Source organism: Convolutriloba macropyga, chromosome 12 (genome assembly GCF_964194025.1).
Source record: "Convolutriloba macropyga chromosome 12, txConMacr16.3, whole genome shotgun sequence".
Lineage (NCBI taxonomy): Eukaryota > Metazoa > Xenacoelomorpha > Acoela > Convolutidae > Convolutriloba > Convolutriloba macropyga.
Genome location: NC_134479.1, coordinates 53092176 through 53106366, shown reverse-complemented (window position 1 = coordinate 53106366; position 14191 = coordinate 53092176). Strand labels below are relative to the sequence as shown.

Sequence of the window (14191 nt, the reverse complement as noted above, 5' to 3'; positions counted from 1 at the left end):
ATTTGATTGGCTAATTTCAAAATCAAAATTGCGCAAGCAAACATTCGAACTTCGCATAGCAAAACAGTAAATTAAGGCTGAAATCAACTATTTTTCAAAACCCTGGATTGATAAACGTGTCACTCAATTTTATCGTGAAAATTTCAGACATGTGCAACTTTTCAGACAACGTTTTCTGCAGCAAAAATATTCGTGGTCGCCATGAACTCATTGTTCAAGCTGACGGGAAAGGTATACCCGTTGTGATAGATAGATAACCATAAATAGTGTAGTAAATCTTAGGACCTCTGTATTTTATGTATGATATATTGATGACTCCTACTAGAGCACTGGTCCTTAATTTTACCTTCAAATACAATGTCATTTTTGAAACCCTTTCAAGTCACCCAATTTATGTACACTGACTTAACTCACTTTTCTCATCATCTTGGTTGAAATCATTTGCTTATCAAAGCCTCTAGTTTTGTGCAAAGATAATCTATCATTGGGAAAGTGACAGCTTTCAAACATAAGGATTGATTTTGGAGTTGTGTCAGAATTCCAAATATCATTCGCAGAGTTTCTAGTTCCAGTTGAATATTCGATGGTGGAATCGAGTCGCGACTTCAAGCTGTAAAATCCAATAAGCAACTGCAACACTATTGCATACTTACGAAGAAAAGTAGCACGCAGTTAGCAACTAAAAAACGCGCTCTACTTGGGATAGAACCGTTCTGCGACCAACCTTGGAAACCCCCTTAAAGATGGGAGAGATTTAGGATCGAATTTAGCAGTACTGAGAAAGGAGGGAATTCCAGTCCACATGTTAGGAGAAGCACCCCCTGACAAAGTCTCACTCCCACCTGAACCGATCTACGACGAAGACGTGGACAATAGCACTGCCCAAATTGAACGCAATTATCTCTGAATTGCGATGAAGAAGCAATATTTCGTGATAAAAATGATTGCTAAAATGCAAGATAAAGAAATCCAACCTTAACTTTAAAGGAGACACGAACACCCAAGAAGACACTACAACCAGCGATAACCGTAGAAATGGGCAGCCAAAACCAACTCAAAATATCAGGAACTCCGGAGCATACAGTACCTAAGCAGCCCGCTAACCCATCACTCAACAGCATTAAAAAATCGTGGAACAACCCAAAGACAACTACAAAGAACTTCAAGCCTTCCGTCTGTCCGCACTTTGATTAAACTTGGTCACCAGGCCATTGTCAAAACTGCGTAGCACGAGGGAAAACTTGCAAAAAATGTTGAATTACAAACAATTTTGCGAAGGTTTGCCCAAAACCAAAGAACCCGATAAAACCAAAACCCAGAGTCATTAATGTAGATGATGTATCACCAGAAGCTGCTAAATTTGCAGCATCTGCAACACTAGACGAACAAAATAGATTCTAAGTTATCTTTAAAATTATTTTTTAAAAGAAAAATTTCCACGACGAAAACTTTGATTCTTACTACGACGAATTAAACGACAACTGTGTAGCAGTCATTAAAATTGCTTAAAAATTTGAGAGATGTAGAACCAGTCAATATGCAAGTGCAAACATATAGACAAAGGCACTAGTGGATTCCGGTAGCGTTTGCACAATCATCCACAAAAAGCTAGAAAACGCGGTGGTTTGAACAACAAAGAGAGCTATTGGACACAACCATTAGCATAACAGAATCGAAACTATTTTCAAACGAGATAATCAAGATAATTGGCGTAATCAACACTACAGTGAAGAGCAATGATTGTCTATCCAAAGAACTCAAAGTTGCCGCTGCCGGACACCGGCCGTTAAAAGGACGGGATCTATTTCCACACCGTGGGCTATCATAAACCCAGTAAAAAGAATTAAACGTTAATCAAAACCAATGTCCAATCAAACAACAAACAGCTCTCGACTTTCCAGGTCTCATCACCAGTTTTAGTTAATCTCACAGACACACTGCAAAATCCAAATTTCGTAATAATTTCTTTGCAACTCATCAGAAAAGAAGACGAGTACCCATTAGTCTTCATCTTTAGTACATTCAGTACTAGATAAAACTTCATAAATGAGAAACACATCATTAAACTCAATAGTTGCTCTGATATAAACTTAAAATTTCCAATTGTTTTAAGGGTTAAAATAGATAAAATTTTTAAACCAGCACTAGATTCTAAAAAATTTAACAAGTCAATTCAGATCAATTCAGATATCAGATGTCTAATATTGATACATAAACAGACACAACAAAATATCAACAAAAATGCTTAAAAAAAGGTTATTCTTCAACAACGGTTGCTTTCAATTAAATTAAGACCCAGAAACCTCACACAATTCAACTTAATATTATTAGTGGCAAATGTACATGCATATGTTTTTTCAATACTGGATTTTATGGTCTTACTGACATGCCAGCTGCATGTCAAAAAGTAATGCATCTATTATACACTTGGAGGTTCAAAAACAGATACTGTTTACTAGATAAAATAGAATCGTCACTCGAGGATCAGAAACTGACCATTTAAAATTAGTCTATCAAGGTCTGAAAAAACTTAAAGAGGATAACCTTAGAACTAACCTGCCTAAGTGTCATTTTGCCAAAACTGAAATAGAGTGGTTATGTAAAAAAGTTAATCTATCTGATATTTCTCCATCAGAGACAAAAACATCAGCAATTCTAAATCTTTCAGCACCAAAAAACCTAAAACAATTTTGTTCATTCTTGGGACCAGTACTCTAATTAGGGAAATTCATACCTAATCTTTCACAATATGACATCCACATCGACCACTTCTTTAAAAAAACCCAAAATTCATTGGGAATAATGAACTAGAAACTCATTTCCAAAAACCTACGAAATCAAGCACCAAATGCCACTGAAAGAACACACTTTAATCCACAATTGGAAGCCCCCATCAAAAGCAATGCTTCTTGAGCGGGCTTAGGCGCCACATTAGAAGAACCATTATCAACAAGTGGGCACACAGTAGAATTTGCATCACCATTCCTAAACGCCAATGAGCAAAAGCTTCAATGAATTAGAATTATTAGGAGTGGTTTGGTCTGTCAAATATTTTAAATAATATCTATTCGAAAATTATTTTAACGTCTTTACTGATCATAGAACGTTACTATCTATCCTGAAGAAACAAAATTCGAACAAATCTTATAATAGTCGCCTCACACATTGTGTAGAATAGTTATTACACTTTGACTTCCACATTGAACACATTCCAGGTGCTAAAAAGGGACTTGTAGATGACAATTTTTGCCAACCAAATCAAAAAGCAAAAGTTACAAACAAATATGACGAGGAAATTGCGGTTGCAACAATCACCCGCACTCATGACACTGTCGCGGCAATTTAAAAAAAATTTCGCACTAACATACTGTCAATCAAAGCACATTAACGCGTTCAATCCTACACATTCCAGGCGTGCCAAAATTAGTCCCCAAATAAACCCCTCCAAATTGCTTTAAATTCCCTTACAAGTCAGTTGATAATTTCTTGCTCTTCAAAGGTGGCTCAATTCCAACCTCCTAAATCCAACAATTTGAAGAACACATATAATTTCCCACAAACTCCGTCTGAAAACCCCTGACGGTGACGTTCCAGTCAGCGCTAAATTTTGAGGTTAATACCACACGATCCACAAAGGATCTGCATCTCTCAAAAAAGGAGGTTTTGAGAATAATTTAACCCAATTATTTACAAAAAGATTCTAAGCGGTTCTGAGCATCAAAGATGCAGTCTTGAAGGAAGTAAGAGACTGCATTGTCCAAAATGATAAACCCCTACAAGCACTCGTACTGGCGTGACATTCAATTCAGATCAGGATGCGTGAGCACAGACGAGAGAGTGGCAATTCCTAAATCCATTCAAGAGGCAGTCCTTGAGTCACTCCAACTCACTCACGCTGGGAGCTGGGGAATTATCACCCTGCGCCAGTATCCTTTCTGGCCATATATGCACAGGGAAATTCTTAAAAAGGCAGCTTCTTGTAAACTCTGTACAGAGGTTGGTAAGAATCCGAAATCAATAATCCCAGCATCTAAACAAAAACCACATTAAAACTGTTCCGAACTCAATAAAAAGTTCATATAGACTTTGAATGATCGATTACTATTGAAAAATATCCTGACTTACACTGTTCCGCATGTAGTGATCGTTTTTCCAAATATCCAAATGTAGAATTATTGGATATATCAAAATCATCTATTGTTGTTAAACTTTTAGATGAATACAACTAAAATCATGGAGTACCACGTAATATCCGACTTGGCCAAGCTAGATGCTTAATAGTAAATACAGTTAAAAAATTTAAAATTTCGCAAACAGAATAATATTTACATAATAATATTCCCTGAAACCGATCATTCAGCCATTGGATTAGAATAACGTTTGATGCCATCTATTAAAAGGCGCTAAGGTTGCATGAGATTAGCTGATAACAACAACAAATTTACAACTAAAGTGTCAATAATGTCAATAGTTAATTTGTTCATTGCTGCAATTTTTTGTTCATTTGGTATTCTGGAAAACTACCGCATTTGCATATTTAAAATTTGTTCATGTCCTGCTTTTACGGTAACGAGACTCGTTCGTAATTTCTTCAATCAATGCTTAAATATTTTTAGCAAATATTTCAGCAAATATTTCATCTACATGTATATATATATATATATATATATATATATATATATATTTATATATACACATACATATATATATATATATATATATATATATATATATATATATATATAAATGTATGTATATATATATAAAAAAATGTATGTATATATATATATATATATATATAAATATTCATCAGTAAAATTATATAAATAGATTTCAATTTGATACCATTACTTGTTCTCAAATCTGATAAAGCCGAGGACATACGATAGATGGATAAATTTATTGTACTAAATCATATGACCTCGGGGTTTTTAGTATGATATATTGATGACTCCAACTAGACCACTGATCTTTAATTTTACCTCCAGCTACAATTTCATTTATTGAAACCTGTTCACGTCATCCACTTTTTGCAAACTGATTAATATCACTCATCTCATAATCTTTGTTGAAGTCGTTTGCTTATCAAAAACTCTAGTTTTGAGCTGATAACCTATTAGTGGAAACGCCGCAGCTTTCCGACTTAGAGGTTGAATTTGGAATTGTGTCAGAAATCCATATTTCGTTCTCGAAGCCTCCAGTTCAATTTCAATGTTCGATAGTGGCTTCAAATACAAGTTGCAATTTTCAATAAGCAATAGCGACACTATTGCATACATAAGGAGTAAGGTATCACACTCGTATATCGATGCTCTCATTTTCCAGTTACTCGCCGTCAATTATCTGAAATTCAAAGTCACCTCTCATACTGTCACAACAGATTTACAAAACCTCGTCATTATTGTAACCTTGCTTTCAACGACAAAAACCTGTTTAACGAACACTTCACGAAACAACTTGTGCTACTCGTTCTTGACAACTCGAGAGTTTTCAACATAGGTTTGCATCAAGAACAACAACAGTAGCAACAGAAAAAATGACAGCAAGAGGTACCCCAACAGAGTCAGCCTTTAGAAGGAGTCTCCAGTCTTATCGTATTATAAAAAGTAACGATACCGTTGGCCTCCTCAATTTCATGATCGCTCAAAGAAATGAAATCAAGGACATTATAGAACAGAAAACAATCAACAAAGGACAACAAAAAATGCAATTTAGTGCAAAACTATTACTTCATAAAGAGGCGCGTGACGACCGAGAAGCATCCGATGTTGATATCTACGCCAATTCTGAAAGGACACCTGTTCATCATCAATTGTCTGAATAAACCTTTTTTTGCATGTTGGTAACGATGCTTAATGACCCCTTCGTGTTCGAATCTCACGGAAGCAGTTTGATGCTTCAAAAAATTATTTGGGTTGATTTAAAATTCGCTAAATTTTCCCCAATGATTGGTTCATCTTTTTTTGAGCTTATTGTTTATCAACGTTATTTACTGAATATACGCAACCTTGTTGATTTCGAATGTTTCTCCAACTGCTACATAGCTTGGTACCATGACATGCACGAACCAAACATAGCTGACCCGTTCCGAGACAGTGCAACAAACTTGACTAAAACAGCTACATTCAGGCTACCAAACCACGTGGTGAATTTTCCATGCCCATGGGCTTTAACCACATTCATCAGTTCGAAACCATGAATGAATTGCACGTCAACGTATTTTAATTTTCAAAGTGAGACTTTCTACCGATGTACTTCTCTAATAACAGGAACACTGAACCAACGATTGATCTTTTACTCCAGTTTAACGAATACGTGCATCATTATGTTCTTATCAATAACCTCATTAAACTGGTTTGCACTGTGAACCAAAAACAGCACAGTAATAGTAGTTTTTGTGTTTGCATGAATTGTTCTATTTTTTCTCTTTCTGAGCAGCAACATCAAGTGCACGACGATGCCTGTCGAAACCAAGCACCAGCGACAATAAAGATGCCCGGCGATGATAAACATTCTGCCTGGCTCCATGGTTTGCTCTACTTATTATTTACTTGAATTCGAGTTGTTTCTAATGCCAGTCTATTAATTTCCAGCTAACCCGAGCGCATCTTCAGCTGAAATTATCGAAAAACACATATCCTCCGGTTTTGCAAAAACCTTGAAAGAAATTGGTTTTTCCGATACCAAAAAGATTTGTTATCGACAGCTCCAAAAACTGTTTGACAATTTATTATAAAATTTTTCATTTGATGCAAGAAAACAATATGCAGAGAGACTCTTTCCAGTATATTTGGGACAACAGGTACCAAATGGAGGTAGATAAATGACTGTTGGATTTGTGAAGAACCCTTCTGACATTAGGATTAAAAAAGTTTTGGACCATTGCCACCACCACGGTGATTTCCTTTGTTTTGAACATGAAGAAGGCAACTCGATAAGATGCACATTCAACTTTTCTCCCGTAATTGGTCACAACACTGCTAAATACTACCTCCACCACGTATGGTGAGTTTTTCGAGAAATTGAACCATCATCAACAATAACCGTCATCGCATATACAGATGAGAAGTACAAATCGATGAAATTCTTAGTCCTTATCAGAAAATTTTACCAGTATTTAAGTTTTGTCGATTATTTCAAGTTTTTAATAACATACCTAGAAAAGTTAGTTGCTAAACTACCCCCTTCGGCTTTCGCAATTTTTGATCCAATGTTTGATAGTGGCCGACCAGCTGATCAAAGTTCGCAGAAACAGAACTTCCGCCACTCGAATACTGGAAAAGCAGCTTAGTCAGTGGGAAAATGCAAAATATAGAGGATGAACTACAAAAATCAAAAACAGTTTTCGAAACTTTCCAATATCGTAACCTTGAAGACTATCATAACTTGTATATGAAGTGCGACAAAATTTTACTTGCTTGCGTGTTTGAAGATTTACGGAGACTGTGTATGAACGCATATGGACTGGACTGTGCACATCACTACAGTGCCTCAACCCTCGCTGGTGATGCTTTTCTCGAAATTCGCCCTGCCAATATTCAATTGTTGACAAATAGAGAACATCTTGAAACAGTTGAAAACATGATTCGAGGAGGTCTTGCCTCGGTGTACGAGGAACGTAAGCGGACAACAACTACATGTTAGAATAACGACAGCGCCTCGAGTTGACTTTTGTTTTCAAGATAGATGCTAACAATTTGTATGGTGGCATCATGAAAACAAAACATCTATTAGTTGGTGACTTCCTGCTTGTGGAAGTCTCACTCGAGCAGGTACTCAATACACCAATAAATTCTCTAATAGGTTACATCCTTGAAGTAGATTTGACTTCCCAAACTTAATTTACAAGAACTCAATCGTAATTTCCCTCTCGCGCCAAAAAATTTAGAACCCGATAAGTGGCAAAGAGCAAAGTGATTCGAAGTTCAATGTCAACATGCCGCAGTTATCTGTCCCCAAACTACTACAAAACGTTACAGACAAAAAGCGTTACACGTTCCATTACTGGAATACTCAACTTTAAGTGGAGCTTGGGCTGATTGTTGAAAGCTTACATCACGTGTTCCACTTTTCGCAAGAAAATTGGATGGAGCCATATATCAGATTAAACACGAAAAACAGACCGACCATCAGGAACAATTTCGATGAAAAAATTTTCAAACTTACACAAAACAGCGGTTACCGTAAAACGTGTGAGTCAAAAAGAAGTAGAATGAAACTTCTGAGAGGCGCAAAATGCAAGTCAAGTATTCCAGAATCTCTCCCGCTTCACCTTCAAGACAATCGAATTTTTCGGCGGCAAATTAGCTGAAGTCACCCACGACCCAAATACAATCTATTGGTATAGGCCAACAATTGTTGGCGCAACAATTCAAGAATTAGTTAATTTTCAAATGTATAGATTTCACCATTCAATAACAAAGCCGCATTCTGATAGTCGCCTGCTATGTCCTGACACAAAACTGTCTGTTATATAAGATTCGATTTGACAATTTCTACAAGGAATTAGCAGCAAAACCAAAAATTTTGTCAAAGTTTGATTTTTCAAATTACCCTAAGGAGAATTAACTTTTCAACAACAACAACAAGCTCGTCGTTCTCGAACATAAAGATGACTTCGCAGGCAAAATCATCGATAAATTTGTTTCACTGAAGCCGAAGTTTTGTTCCATGACTTCAACAGGTAAAAAAGGTTTATGTTCATCTAAAACTTTTGTGTTATTATGATTAATCATTATCACACAAACATCACACTAAACTTTAATAGAAGCACGCATTGCTGAACATTTTTTGGGAAATCCTTACTAGGGACAAATTGATAGAAATTTCACGCTTCCTCGTAATTTTTTTTCTGTATTTAGACTCTCGGAAAATCTCTGCAATTGGTGTAACAAGAGCTGCAAGGGAACAATTATTCAATCAGAAATACAAAGAGGTTCTGTTCCTGTCGTCCACACTATGAACACCGAACAACGTAATTGTGTCCGACCATCACGTTCTACAGACCATTTAAATCAACGAAGTTTCCCTTAGTCCCTTCACCTTCAATGACAAATGTTTTTTTCTTGAGGGTGGTATAAAAATTTTGCCATTTAGTCACTTTGATGCAATTGAAGCCACTGATCTTGAAACTAATCTTAGTGGGATGCACCGACTCAAAATGAAATTAGGATCTGTTTGGGGAAGAATGAGAAAGTGATAATGAGTCGAACAGCGCGCACCCTGCTTCAACTGAAAGTTGGCAGCCACGCGATCCCGGATTCAAAAGAGTAATAAACGAATCGGATTTGGATAATGAAGATAATGCCGATTTCGAGGCTGTACTTGACGAGCAATCTCCAACCAATTGTCCATTCATAGCAGATGAAGCTGTTGAATCGGATGAGGCAAGCAAAATAACCGATTCGGAGGTGGAAGAAGCAATACCAACACGTAGAAGTGGACGACGCACATAAAAAACAACAATTTTAGCCTTATTTTCATGTCTGTAACTGTTAAAGAATTGTGTTTTTTGTCTTAGAATTCAGCTAAAAACTTTTCTGCGCATTTAACACGTGCTCAACTTTTCCCCATTTTTTTAAATATATTCCCTATAATATTTGACAAGATTTGAACATTTGTTAAATTTTTCCTCCATTTCTTCCTAGTTTTGTTGTAATTTTTCGTTAAAGGTTGCCCAATTTTTGTTCAAATTTTGTTAAATATTGCCCATTTTAAAACGTTAACCTACCCGTGTTTTCATACTGGTTTCAGAAACAGCGCTTTTTTGTGATTTTTAACGTTTTGATTGTACAGAAGATGTGTTAAATTAATGTTTAATTTCTCCACCCAAGTTTTTGTTGTTTAGGTAAACTTCAGATACTGGCTTTGAGCAAATTGCGTGGTTTAGTTCCACGATAAATTTACAGTTTGTAACCAGTCTTTCCTATAAGTCTAAATATTTCATTTAATTTCACTCATTGACAAGAATAAATATTCTCCTCAAATGGAAAGGGAAATGCTTGGATAGTAAATGGGCTTAAGCAAGGAGGGAGCTGTCCCTGCAAGTAAAATGTTAGGTTGTCTTATGCGATGCACAGGGTTGCGTTGTCCTATTGCAAGTAAGGGTTGCGTTTTCCTATCCAATGTAAAAGGACCTCAAGACAACCCTATCTCTTACATGGGAGGACAAACCCGCCCCCCAATCATCCATGCGGTAAATCTTACTACTGCTATGTTTTCTGCAAAGCGTTTCCTTGCTTCGTTCTCGGATCAAAGTGTCGATTTTGAAAATCATAACAGAATTTGCAGTTTGGTTGGACTCAAATACTTTTATTTGTTAACGTATTAAGACTTCAAAAATAAAAAACCAAAAAGGCTGTAAAACGAAAGGAAATGTGCCACCAATTTCGAATCTATTCTGCTTCGCCGCCGCCCCACTCACAATTTATGTGTCTCTATGTGTCAGGATTCCATGTAAAAAAGTAACAATTGCCCCTTGAGGCGTAATGCTTTTCAAGCTGAGGTTGAGGGGGGGCATTATAAATCCGCAAAAAGAACTATTCTCAGAAACTTTTAAAACAGCTCGAAAAGCCTATTAGCCAGATTTATTAATTTTTCGGGAAAAATTTATTGAACAACTGATATTGATATTGGCTTGGCCAGGGTGCAACGGGAAGTTTTTTCTTCTAGTGGAGTACAGAACTTTCATGAGACTGAAATTTTGAATGGAAGCAGCAAAAGTTTATTTTTATTACTGCTTTATGATTCCCTAAAAAAATATGCAGATTTACAATTGTTAGAGGACAGATTAAGCGACACACAAAACTCATGGTTGCGAATCAATAGCATTTGGAATATGGACTACGGAGAAACTTTGAAACTTTGTATCATTGCGTGCACAAAATGCTTAATATTTGGGTCGTTTTTTATTGACTTTTATATCAAAAATTGTTCATTTCGGTGACATAGCCAAAAAGAATTCCAAAAGCTCTGTTGAGAGATCTCTGCCTTTCAACTTTTCATACCAGACCCAGAAGTAAAAAGGTAAATATCACAAACAGACAAAAATATATGGCCTCAAAATACAGAAAATCTGTCTTAGATTGATATTAAGGAAACTTAGCGTTTCTGTGATCAAACTTAACATTTTATCGAAGTTCTCCTCGTGGAAAAAACACATCCAGAGAACAAGAAGACAACTATAAAACAATCCGTTATACCAAATGTTCTCGATCTGAAAACTTTGGAAAAAAATGTCTAACTGCTTTTCCTTCAGCAAGGAAATAATTTTGGGAAATTATTTTGGATAAACACTTTTTATACTATTCCAAGAAAGGTGTCAAAGAAAGCTTTTCGCATGACAAAATTTTCTCCCATTGTTATTAGGACCAGAAATGATTATTCGTTCTCGGAGCAAAATTTCTTATGTATTGCTCTTTTTCACTATAAAATGACCGTTCAGATGGTGGTTTGTCGTCTTGAGATAACTTTTTGTTTTCAATATGAGGTAACATTGCGATATTACACATACTGCTTTGAAAAGCCTTCCAAAAACAAATGTAGTTCTTAAAATGAAATCAACATTTGAAATTGATTTTTAATTGCTAGTCCACAGGGTTCAACAAAAAAGTCTGTGTCCTATGTGATAAGTAGCCAGAGCGTTTTCGTATAAAAACTAGGAAATTTTATTAGCAATGCTAATCTTTTTCTTGGATGTAAGTAATTCTCACGAACTTTTTGCCTCAAGGAATAATCATACAAAGAACGAGAAAATGACAATAATTAGGTAATTTTACTTAAAAATAAAACTCTAGGAAAAATAATTAAAGATCAGATTTAAAGCCAGAAAGTAGTTTAAAAGTTTTTGTTTTGTGGTCTCCTACATTTTCATCTCACAGGACTTACCAAAGAGTAACGAATTTCTGGCTCCGAATAAACAAAGACTGGTTTCTGAATTAAAGCAAACAGTTTTTATAACGTCAACAAGCTTAACGAGAAAATGGAAACATTTTACACGTTTTTTTTTGTTATTGCTATGACCATCACTGGTAAAAGAATTAAATATAAATTTATTACATGAACGACATTTTACAACGACATTTTAAAACATGTACATGCGATACCAAAAATGAACAGTCTTTCTTTTATCTGCGTTAACACAATGTGCACATATTTTTGGTCAGTATAATTTCACAAAGAAATGGTCATGTCAGATAAACAATAAGGCTCCATAAACAATAAGGCTCCAGATAAACAATAAGGCTCCATAAGCAACATACATTTTAAAGAAAAGAAAACATTAAAGAAGAATTGCTGTTTTGTTGAGAATCACACAGTGAAAGTGAAAATCACACAGTGAAAATGGTGAATAACTACAAATGACGCCGCAAAAAGTAGCCTATCGAAAAAAGAAAGAAAATACAAATCTTGCATGGCTAGAGAAATATTCTACGTATGGAGTATGAGTGATTACTTAGAAAACATAAAACAGCTGATGTTTCTTTTGGCAAGTCGCTAACTTTGAAATGCGCAAACTTGCGGAATCTCGCAAAACTTTCGAAAGATTTTTTTCTAACTTACTACGAAACCATAACCTATATTTAAATTAAGGCTCCATATTAAAATCAATTTTGAATACTAAAATAGCTGTTAGAATTATAAATCTTGTAGTCTAACTCGCATTTTGTAGACTTAGCAATGGCTTCTTCTGGTTAAAGAAGCATTGGTTTGATGAAACATATCTGACTATTTATGAAAAAAAAGTATTGCTAAACCGTGCCAAGCCGGCTCACATTTTAAAGCAGCAATTCTTTTCAGTAAATGATGCGCAAGATAAATGTCACTATGAATTTGTGCTTCTGAATACTACTTTTCATTTTTCTCAACAAAAAACACCAGAAGTGATCTTTAACATTGCTCCTTGGTTGTCCCTTCAACTCGGTAAATGGGAAAAATTAAAAAGTGGAAAAATTTAATGATTAAAAAAATTTGCAACACCATGGCGAAAAAAATGTTTCTGTATAACTTTTCTTAGCAAAAATTGCGTGTCCTGCTCTCGAACTGAGGTTATGTGCCATTACTTTTTTAAAGCCCCATGTAGGTTGCGCAAAATCAAGATTGTGTTCTAAATGCAGAAAAATTCCTAATCGGCGTTCGCTTTTGTGATTCAAAATTCTTGCATCTTAAGCTTTGATTCTCTTCTTTGATTCTAAATTGTTGCATCTTAGGAAGATCTCAACAGCAGGTCTTTTTCAGACATAAATGACGAGAGGTCATTGCCTGGAGGTCTACAAAATTTTTTTGAAAGTAAACGCCAACAACTGCCAGTCAAGCTTCTCTAGAAAACATTGGTAAGTGTTCCCCAAAATTTCAATTAACTTAGTTTTCTTCAAAACATTGATAATTCAATCAAAGAACTGGCCGAATGTAACCAAGCATGCCATCTATATCTATTCTAAAACGAAACAAATACAAAATTCAAAGCAATTGTTTTCGACACTGGCTCTGATTTTTTCGATGTAACTCCACTGTAGCCGCTCCGCATCCCCGATGACAAAGGAGGATTTATAATCTTTAGTCAATTGGAAACTCTGAAAACCTAATTTTTTAAAAATCAATTTGATAATATTTTTGAGAATTTTCAGCTATTTTATTGGCCTAAAACACCTCCAGTCATCTTTTAGTGAGCCAATAGCCACCCAGACACTTTTCCGTTTTTGTTCAGAGTTTGTTCACTTGTAGAGATATCTGATTACACACTCCGAAGCGCTCAAAATTGACATCTAATCAGCCTGTTCCCAGAGTGATATAAGCTCTGATCAGCCGTAAGCACTAAAAAATATCTCCAATCACACATCAGACCAAGTTTCAATTCGCACTCAAAGTAGCGCAGCCTCAAATCAATCCATTCTAGATTAAGTGAACCCTGATCAGACCTCAATCTGTGCATTATACAAAATTTCGTCCGCTCAAACCTCTTTAGAGACCCTGTAACTTTCACCAGGAACCGCATGGTGTGTGTTGAAATTTTCAAGTTTGATCATAGAGTTCACTTCCGTCCGGATACTCGACCATGGAGGTTTTGCAATTGTTTCGACCAGGTTTGGAAACTCTTATTGTTGATTACAGAAAAAACTTTTTCACCTCAGTTGAAGATAAAAATTCTCTATTGTCAAAAAAATGAAATTTGGAATTCAATTACAAATATCAT

General features: G+C 35.6%; 1 protein-coding gene across 1 annotated transcript in view; it reads right to left on the bottom strand.

Annotated features, from left to right (window-relative positions):
* Window positions 1–12021, bottom strand: part of LOC142350333 (uncharacterized) — a 58603-nt gene extending 46582 nt beyond the window's left edge. The window contains exon 1 of the mRNA XM_075402164.1: window positions 11887–12021. The gene's annotated coding sequence lies outside the window, so the exon portion shown is untranslated. The remainder of the gene's footprint in view (window positions 1–11886) is intronic.
* Window positions 12022–14191: the final 2170 nt, after the last annotated feature.